The sequence below is a fragment of the Microtus oregoni genome, unplaced genomic scaffold, assembly GCF_018167655.1.
Source record: "Microtus oregoni isolate MIOR12 unplaced genomic scaffold, Mior012 000042F_ref0000377, whole genome shotgun sequence".
In the NCBI taxonomy this organism is placed as follows: Eukaryota; Metazoa; Chordata; class Mammalia; order Rodentia; family Cricetidae; genus Microtus; species Microtus oregoni.
The window spans coordinates 6,591,970-6,601,973 of NW_024543209.1; positions in this window are offsets into that span (position 1 = coordinate 6,591,970).

Sequence of the window (10,004 nt, forward strand, 5' to 3'; positions counted from 1 at the left end):
GTGCATCTTCACCCCATTTCCCCATCCTCCTCTTCACATTCCCTCTCCAAAGATCTCCCATTTTCTTGAATTCAGTTGAACCTTCCATGCCATTGGCTATTTTTTTTTTATCAACATGCATTTCCTCCCTGCACTCTCCCCTAAGCTCCAATCCCACCCATGCAGACTCCTTCTAGACAAGAAGTTCCATTGTCTTCTCTAGCTATTGCATGCTTGAAACCAGATGTTTTCACCTCTTGAATAGTCTCCCATCCCTTCTCACATCTGTGCTATGTTGATGAGGTCTTCAGTGTGTGACAGATGGATTATTATAGGATGCCCCAATTACCTTGCCTGGGTTCAGCTTCCACCCATCCAGTGCATCATACCCTAGTTGCTACCCTGATCCTCCATGGTTCAGCAATTCCTTCTGTGCTGCCACTCATATTCCAATGCCACTGACACATCTTTGTCTGCCATATTCACCAGAGTAGTTTCCCACAGTTTCTGGCACACACTAGTCTAGAAAGGTGGATCGCTCCTCTACAAAACTGAGCATGTTCTCACTAGGCTCAATACTTTATTCTCTCAAATCTCCGCCTTCAAAGCCCATATCAAACCTCACTCATTCTAGAAATTTCCCTCCAACCATTTCAGCGTTCATTTACATCAGAAGAGCCTAAAGAAAGAGAAGTCTCATTGTATATATTTCTTCTTCATACCACTTCCACATCTCATCTCTTCTTCTGCAATGCTGTAGCACTGACCACTAATGTTGGGTATTTACTGAAACACTTTTGTTTAGTTTAATAAAGTTCTTCAACAGTTGGAGAATGAGGTTTTACACAGACTATATAGAAAACAAGTTTCAGAAAACTAAATGTGTGCTAGCCCAAAGACAGGGAGCAAAAAGGATCACAGACTGAAATCTGCAAACTCATAAAACAAATTAAACCCTTTCTCTGTAAAAAACTGTTTTGAGGGGTAATTTGCTATTGTAGGGTGAAAGGGCCAGTGAAAGAAAACCCTGGTCCTGAGAGCAGAACCAAAGATATACACCCCGACTCTAACCAATTCAGAAGTTGAAATTCAACCAATCCCTAAGCACAAAAACCAACCAATCACTGATCACAAAAACCAAACACTCTCTGAGCACAAAAACTAACCAATCCCAGAGGATGAAAACAGTCAGTCCCTAGGCACAAAATCCACCCAATCTCTGAGCTTGTAGCAAGCTCAGGAATTGAAATCCTACCAATCCTCACTCTGAAAAATCTTCACCTTGGAAAACTCCACACCTAAGAAAACCTATATAAGCCCTATACCCGTTCAGTTTAGAACTGCCCTTTTTCAACCCTGGCAGAAGCAGCCATGTTCCTGGATTCCTCCCTCCCAATAAATCTCTTAAGTGAGGTTTGTAGTAATGACATTCTTTCAGTGGAGCAGAGCAGAGATCAGAACAGAGTGGGGGTGGGCAGAACAGAACTTCTACATTTCTGCTGGGACATTTTCTTAGCAGAGCAGAGATATAATATGTCTCTGGAACAGAGCTGTTACACTTGCAGTAGGAAAACCTCATCTGGAATAAGGACTGTACCATTTTGCTGGGAAAACTGTGCCCCATGAGAACAGGGCTGTAATACTTCTGTTGGGATTCCTTTCCCTTCAGAGCTGTAATACAGGGATTCCTTGACTTCTGACCACCAGGATATCTTTTCCTTATGCTGTAACACAGTTATAGTAATAGAAACCTTATTAGCACAGTGGATATTACAGAAAAATGTATTACATAGCATTGTGAGCGAATATTGTCTCTTTGTCTCAATCACTAAAAGCATGTCACAGAACTGTCTGCTGAACTCAAGCCAACTGTTTGAAAACAGAATTCATTGACATTAAAGAGTAAAAATCTTTAAATTCATTTTTACAATATTAAACGTATCAACAACATTTTAAATAATTGTAGGACCAACTAAACTTGATTTCCTTTTGTTTCATTATAGATTTTTTTTTCCTTTAGACATAACATGATCATCCCATAGCCATCTCAGAGATGACTTTGGCCCAGTTGCCATAGAAAAAAAAATAAACAGAACACTACAACATCAGGTAGTTCTATGGTATCAGTAATAGATGTGCTGACACACTCTAGTAGGCAGAAGGGGTAGGGGAGTAATTCTCCAACCTAAAAGTCCAGTCTTAACTCCTTCTTGCCTTCTCCACTTCCTAGATGTAAATGACTTTGGGAGATGGCAGAGTAATTAGAAAGTAGCATGTTAACTAAAAGTAGGGCTCTATAATCTAGCTTCCATGATGTCATCATCAATAAAGGGGTAGAACTCTGTGTTGATGGAGTTGTTTGGAGGGGTTGTCAGTTCCTGGAAGTAACCTTTCAGCCATGTTCCTATAAGTAAGCCAAATAAACTCTTTGGTTCACATATTGGATTGAACAGAATCCATTCCTTTGTCTATTGTTGATGCTCTGTCTTGGATTAAAAGATGTTTATTCATATTTCCTTAAGAAAAATTAGTGCAGTGCCTTTTTAAGAACTATATGATGGGATTAGAATTTTAAGAAAAACAACCTAAAGGAGTCATTGGATGTCAAATTCTAAGCATTGTCTAATACACACTCTCTGGTCAGGAAGACACACATAAAAGTTTCACACTAAAGCATCGTTAGAGTAGGGGTGATCTCTATATTCAATACTTTGGTGAATGAGCCAGTATCACTATAGATGTCTACCTAAAATTGAACTCATATTGAAGGACTAGATAGGTGATGCTTTCCATATGTAAAGCCAAGGATGTATAGAGCATGGATCGGGTTGGTTGATTATTTTTAGGAGAAAGCCTCTCGTGAATCATTTCATTTTTACATTATTTGGGTTTACTTGATAACCAGTCAACTTTGCAGAAAAAAGGGAAAAGAAAAGAAGTAGGAGGAGGGGAAAGAGGAAAGAAGTGAGTAAAGGAGAGAAGAATAGAAAGAGGGAGAGAGGGAGGGAGAGAGGGAGGGAGGGAGGGAGGGAGGGAGGGAGAAAGAAAAATTAGGAATTATTGTAAACAAGGATCTTCTTGGAACCCAAAGGCAAAAAGCCAGGGAAATTCTAGAAGGAACTGAAACCAGGGGCCCATAGCTAGCAGGCTTGAGGAAGTGCCTCTGGTCCATCCTTGCTTCTTCTTTTTGCTTTCCCCCTGTTTTCTTTTTGAGAACAGCCTTTCTTTATTCTGCAGCCCATGGTCCCAGGGTATAGTCTCAGGCTACATGGAGAGTTAACATCGCTGGTTGAGAGGAAAACCGGCAAATTTAAGTCAGATCATGAGCACTTGGACAATCATGTGTGGTGATGAAATGTTATATGTGCTGTAAATTTGGTCTGATCACTGTTTCTGTGCTTACTCCTCTGACAGGGCATTTAGATGCAATGTTGAAATGTTTGGTTTATGACCTTCCTTTAATTACCCTTTGGGCAAGGAAGTACTGAAAGATAAGACAAACTCAAAAGTCACCACAGACTACGAAAACACAACTGTTTCAAAACTACTTCCTTGAGGTAGGCTCGCTCAATAGATAAGGCATGTTTTGAGTGGGAATTGCAATGGGGGAAGAATGTTTCTGAGCTTCACAGGTACCCTAGGAACAGATAGCTAATGAAGTGGGACTGGAATATAGCTTATAATTAAACTTTATGCCGTTTGAAAATACAATCATAAAAATCAAGAAACATGTTGAAATGAAAGATAATATACAAACAAAATAATTGAATCCTAAGAATTTACAAAGAAAAACATTGTAAGTAGCGTAATACTATGCTAAGAAATTTACAGACCTCACGGCATTGTACAGAAAGACTTTGGAAAACTACCCCCAAAGTGTTATTTTCAGGTAATTTCTGGGTTGTGTGGTCATGGATATTTTTTATTTATTTTGTATGCTATCTTTAGAGTTATATTAATGAAAAACTCTTCCTTTATAATTTAAAACAATTAATTTTGTTGAAAATCAATAGCGCGCGCGCACACACACACACACACACACAGAGATGATGTGGGAGTGTCATATATCAATCTGTTGATTTCATTGGTTAAGCAATAAAGAAACTGCTTGGCTGGCCCTCATAGGTTAAAACATAGGTAGGTGGAGTAAACAGAACAGAAGGCTGGGAAAAATAAGCTGAGTCAGGAGTCGCCATGATTCTCCCACTCCAGACAGATGCAGGTTAAGATCATTCCTGGTGCCGGGCGATGGTGGCGCACGCCTTTAATCCCAGCACTCGGGAGGCAGAGGCAGGTGGATCTCTGTGAGTTCGAGACCAGCCTGGTCTACAGAGCTAGTTCCAGGACAGGCTCCAAAGCCACAGAGAAACCCTGTCTTGAAAAACCAAAAAAAAAAAAAAAAAAAAAAAAAGATCATTCCTGGTAAGCCAGCTCGTGGGCTACATACATTATAAGAAATGGGCTAGTCCAGGTGCGAGAGTTAGCCGAGAAAAGGCTAGATATAATGGGCCAAGCGGTGTTTAAAAGAATACAGTTTCCGTGTAATTATTTCGGGTAAAGTTAGCCGTGGGGGCGGCCGGGCGCTGCAGCCCCGCTGCTCCTATTTCAACAGAGAGAGAGAGAGAGAGAGAGAGAGAGAGAGAGAGAGAGAGAGAGAGATAGAGAGAGAGAGAGAGACAGAGAGAGGCAGAGACAGAGAAAGAGATGAATAAAACATTTTAAAGTACTTCTATAGAGCAAGGTATAGCCATAAACTAGTAAATATTTAGTGTGCTGTAAAATTCTGTAATAGGTATATTAGAAACTACCAACAAACAGCAGAAATTGTCTTGAAAAAACACAGATGTTATTAGCAACAAACAAGAGAAAACTAAAGTGGGAACAGAAAGCAATCCAAAACTGACCTCCCTGGACTGTTTACATTCATTTGTTCAGTTTCTACCAGATCAGGTATCAGGTTCAGTCTATATTATCCTAAGCTATCGACTGCCAGGATGTCTTTCCCTTCAGAGCTACAGGACTTGTGTCGGGGGAAACCTTTCCCCTCAGAGCTGTAACACTTGCATGTCGGGGGAAACCTTTCCCCTCAGAGCTGTAACACTTACATGTCGGGGGAAACCTTTCCCCTCAGAGCTGTAACACTTGCATGTCGGGGGAAACCTTTCCCCTCAGAGCTGTAACACTTGCATGTCGGGGGAAACCTTTCCCCTCAGAGCTGTAACACTTACATGTCGGGGGAAACCTTTCCCCTCAGAGCTGTAACACTTACATGTCGGGGGAAACCTTTCCCCTCAGAGCTGTAACACTTACATGTCGGGGGAAACCTTTCCCCTCAGAGCTGTAACACTTACATGTCGGGGGAAACCTTTCCCCTCAGAGCTGTAACACTTACATGTCGGGGGAAACCTTTCCCCTCAGAGCTGTAACACTTGCATGTCGGGGGAAACCTTTCCCCTCAGAGCTGTAACACTTACATGTCGGGGGAAACCTTTCCCCTCAGAGCTGTAACACTTGCATGACTGAAGTATGTATACCACGGAAGTCCACCTTGGTGAATCGACCAGTTTTATCGGGGTTCCTTACATAAATAAATATGGGTGAGGAGTTACTTACAGAAGCAGAAATGACTCAAAGACAGTCGCATCACCAAAGCCCACCCCAGCATGGGTGACGACTCACAAAACTGGAAACCTGGAGCCCATTGCACAGCCTACAGGGAGCTCAGCAGGTTGGAGGGTGTCCTTCCTCAGTGATTCAGTTGGTGTCAACCTTTTTTGAGGAAGCTCTGCTGGTTTCTGCTTCTTCCAGGCAATTGGTCTGGTCTCAGAGTCTTCTTGCAGGCTGACTTGTTTGAGATGGACTCTCAGTAGGCTTTATTGCTAGGAGGAAGGGACCTAGAGGATACAGTCAGCTGCAGGTACTTCCTGAAGCAAGTGTGAGGTGTTTACCCTCTTTCTTAAAATCTTTCCCATAGGATGGAATGTTTCCGTCTCAGGAAGAAATGGCTACATAAGAGAAATTAATCAGGTCTAACCATGTAAATTTCCTTATCAGTATTCTAAAATCAATCATATAATGCACTAACATTAGACTACTGGAAAAACAAATATTTCGTTTACAGTGGCAATTTGGGATGCATTGAATACTTACAAACTAATTAAGAAAAGTCATACAAGATTTGACACTAAAAATACAATTTTCTAGATAAAAAAGTTTCACATGTATTTGAGAAACAATAAAGTTGAGGGCTTATACTAAGCGAATTCAACATTTACTAAAGTTACATTCATCATGAAATTGCTATATTATAAGAAGAACCGATCAGTATCACAGCCCAGATAGAGTTCATTGCTTTTCAACAGAGGCAAATGAAAAGCTTTCGAACACAGGGTGTTAGAACTATTAGATATTTAAGTGGAAAACACTCATGCAAAACGAAGTTGAATGCCCTTCAACAATACTTCTGTCTAACATGATAACCCATGTATCAATGTTTTCTATTTATGCATTAGTAATGTATTAGCAGTTCATCAAAGTACTGTTTCTAAAAATATGGTAGTATTCTTGTTGTTAGGCATGCGCAGGTGCTCAAAGAAGCTAGAAGGGAGCATTGGAAACTCTGGAACCAGAGTAACAGGCATTTTGAGTTGTCTAACGTGCGTTCTAGAAAGTAACCTAGGCCCTCTGCTTCCATCTTCTGCTCTTAACCACTGGGCCATCTCTCCAACCCTATAGTAATACTTTATAAGATAGATTACTCAAAGGGAAGGTAACCCTTATAATTACATGCATGGTATTATGTTCAAAGTAAGCAACCTGGTGGCACAAACCTGTAATCTCAAATACTGGGAGACTGAGACAGAAAGATCATGAGTACAAGGCCTGCTTGGGCTACAGAATGAGTTTAAGGTCAGCCTGGGAAACTGGGACAGACAGACCCCATCTCAAAATGAGAAATTAAAATAAAAGGTTGATGACATTGCTTCATGGTAGGGTGCTTGCTGAGCTTCTGTAAGAACCTGGATTCAGTTCACACACACACACACACACACACACACACACACACACACACACACAGAGAGAGAGAGCGAGAGAGAGAGAGAGAGAGAGAGAGAGAGAGAGAGGACAGAGAGAGCTAAAATATCCCCAAAGTGCTAACAATAGAAATTACACAGAAGCACAATATCGTTTTAATGGTGTCTTATGAAAAGAGACGTCTTCAGAGAGTGAACACTCAAATACCAGGGATCTGTAATGATTCAGTGGAAGGTTCAAATATGCAATTACTAAGTGACCTACATGCACCTCGCAGCTTTCCCTGTGAATACGGAACATTAGAAGAAATCTATTTCTAACCACTGCCTTAGATATATCCAGTATTTCTGACGTTCTTTTCCTTATTGCTTACACGTCACTGAAAGTCCTGGATGTTATTTCTGAAGTTTGAGGAGGAGAGCTATGAGATTGGATGAAGGCATTTTAAAGTTAAGAGATACTTGAACAGAGGTCAAGTAAGTTAACTTTGGTTAACCTGAATTTTGCTGTAAAGGTAAAATTGTGAACAGAGAGTTTGATATATGTGTGTACCATTAAATTAAAACCATATATGTTTATTGTTGGTGTTTTGGTTTTTTTTTTTTTTAGATGGGAGTCTCACCACAGAGCCCAGGCTTTTTTAGACCTTGTTAACTAGCTCAGGCTGGCCTGAAACTCTTGAATCTTCTGTCTCTGCCTCTCAGGGGCTAGATTTACAGATGTGCACATCACCATGCCTGGAAAATATACTTTTACGTTCAAACCTGTGTACGGAAAGTTAAATAGCATGATGTCTGGCCAGTTAAGCTGTTTCAGTCTTATTATCAGATGCTCTTATAATTCCATCACTTGCTTTCTCAAACCTCATCAGGACAGAAAACATAGGATCTTCAGAGATGCACAGACCAAAAACCAAAACAATACACAACACAAAACAAAACCAAAAAAAAAAAAAGAAAGCAAAACAAAAACTTGAAATGAAACTAACAGGGCTTCAGATGAGGTAGATGGAGGCTTTCTGCTTTTCTCTCTGCATTTTGACTTGATGCTTCAGGATGTCAGGATTAGAAGTCTCTTCAGTGCTGTCAGTGTGATGCCCATCTTCATGATTTTGTATGAGCTGTCTTACGAACAAGACCACAAAGATAAAAATGTAAGATGAAGGGGTGTTATAAGAAAATGGCTTTGGAGGCCCCAAATCATAGGGTTCAGTAACAGAACGGATCCTGGATTTCCTTGCTAACACCCAAGGAAATTCCCTTATTTCAGTATAAAGTTTGGTTGCTAGCTCTATAGATATATAGAGCTATAGACATATAGAGCTATACCAATATTTACAGTAAATATTTCCACCCCTTCGTAGGATGCAATTCTGCAATTGAGCTGATGACTACAGTATAAACACAAGTCATGTGGAGATTGCTTTCCCCAAAGGCTCCGTTTAATATTTGATTGATAATAACTAAATAAAAATAATTTAATGCCCTGAAGGCAATACAAGCACAACCAATTAAAACTTACGCATCCAGCATTCGCGTCATCACTTTCAATATCTATGCTAGTCCTTTCATGCTGCTATAATAAAATACCTGTGACTAGGTACTTTAGAGAAAAGAAGTTTGTATCTCATAGTTCCGAAGGTTCAAGGACATGATGCTGGAGTCTGTGCAACTCTGGTGATGACTCATGACATGTGATATCACAAGGTAGGTACACATGTGGAAGAGAATACAGGGGTGTTCTCAAGACCTCTTATAACAACTCATTATCAAAAGAAGTAAAACACCCTCCCAAGACCTGCCTTAATTAACTTGGAGGGCAGTGTACTGTGATCTAAATTCCACTCCCCAGCAGTCCCGCACTGGAACATTGCAGCACCTGAAGGATCGGGGCAAATTACATACAAACCAAAGCACTATCTAGACATAAAGCAAGTGTTTGAGGGGTTCTGCCAAAATCACAAAGCCACCCCTCCTCCCTTCAATCCATGTGCCATTTTCTTATTTGTTCTACAAGAAGACAAAATTATATTGTGGAGTTTGGAAGTAATCGTGATTGCCAAAAAAAGAACAAACATCTTTAATTGCTCCCAAAGTAACAGAAGCCAGCTAATTTCGACAGAAACAAGTCTAAGGGAGAGGGACAGCAGCGAGGGAGCATGTCTTTCACTCATTGCTCTCAAGGTCTTCTTGACCCTGACTTTCCCTCTGGAAGCAAGTCCAGTAAATGTCACCCAAGGCAGCACAAGCCAGCACTCCCTGTTTGGTTTTCCTTTCTCAGTTTTAACAGTGTGAAATTTCAGAATTCAAATCTCCACATCCCCCTGAGAAGGCAGAAAGCAGCGTTCCTCTCTCTGGTGCTGATGTCCACGGACAAGCCTCCCCAGCCCTGGGCATCACTCGTCGTGAGCTATGTCCACCGCATCAGCAGCATCATGGAAATGCTGGAAATTTAAACTGGGTCCAAACACAAACTGGACTCAAGGTTTGAGCCTTACCTGGTGGCATGGGGAGGCAGGGTCTAGTAGGTTGTGGTTTGGGTCATTGGGAGCGGCCCTAGCAAATGAACTAATGTCTCTCTCACGACTGTGACACCAGCAGATTGAAGACAAGAGCAGGCTATGAACCTCAGAGCTCGCCCCCAGTGCCCCACTCTTAATAGCATGCTACACACACGGTAGCTCTTTCTGCATTTCCCCCATCACTCCCTGATGTTCTTTCTTTCTTTCTTTCTTTCTTTTCCTCCCTTTTTTTTCTCAGTGTTTCTTATTGCCTTTTGATAGCTTCAAATTACTTTTTTCTGTCATTTAAATACACTGCTAAAGTCATCTTGTGACTTTTAAATTTCAAATTCTCCTCACCTTCATACTCATCTTTGTCTTTGCTGCCATCTTCTTCCTCTTCCTTTTTTCTCCTTCTCCTTCTCCCTTTTCTTTTTACTGTCTTTTTTAGTATTCTAGTGCTGTGAAGAGACACCATGACCATGGCAAC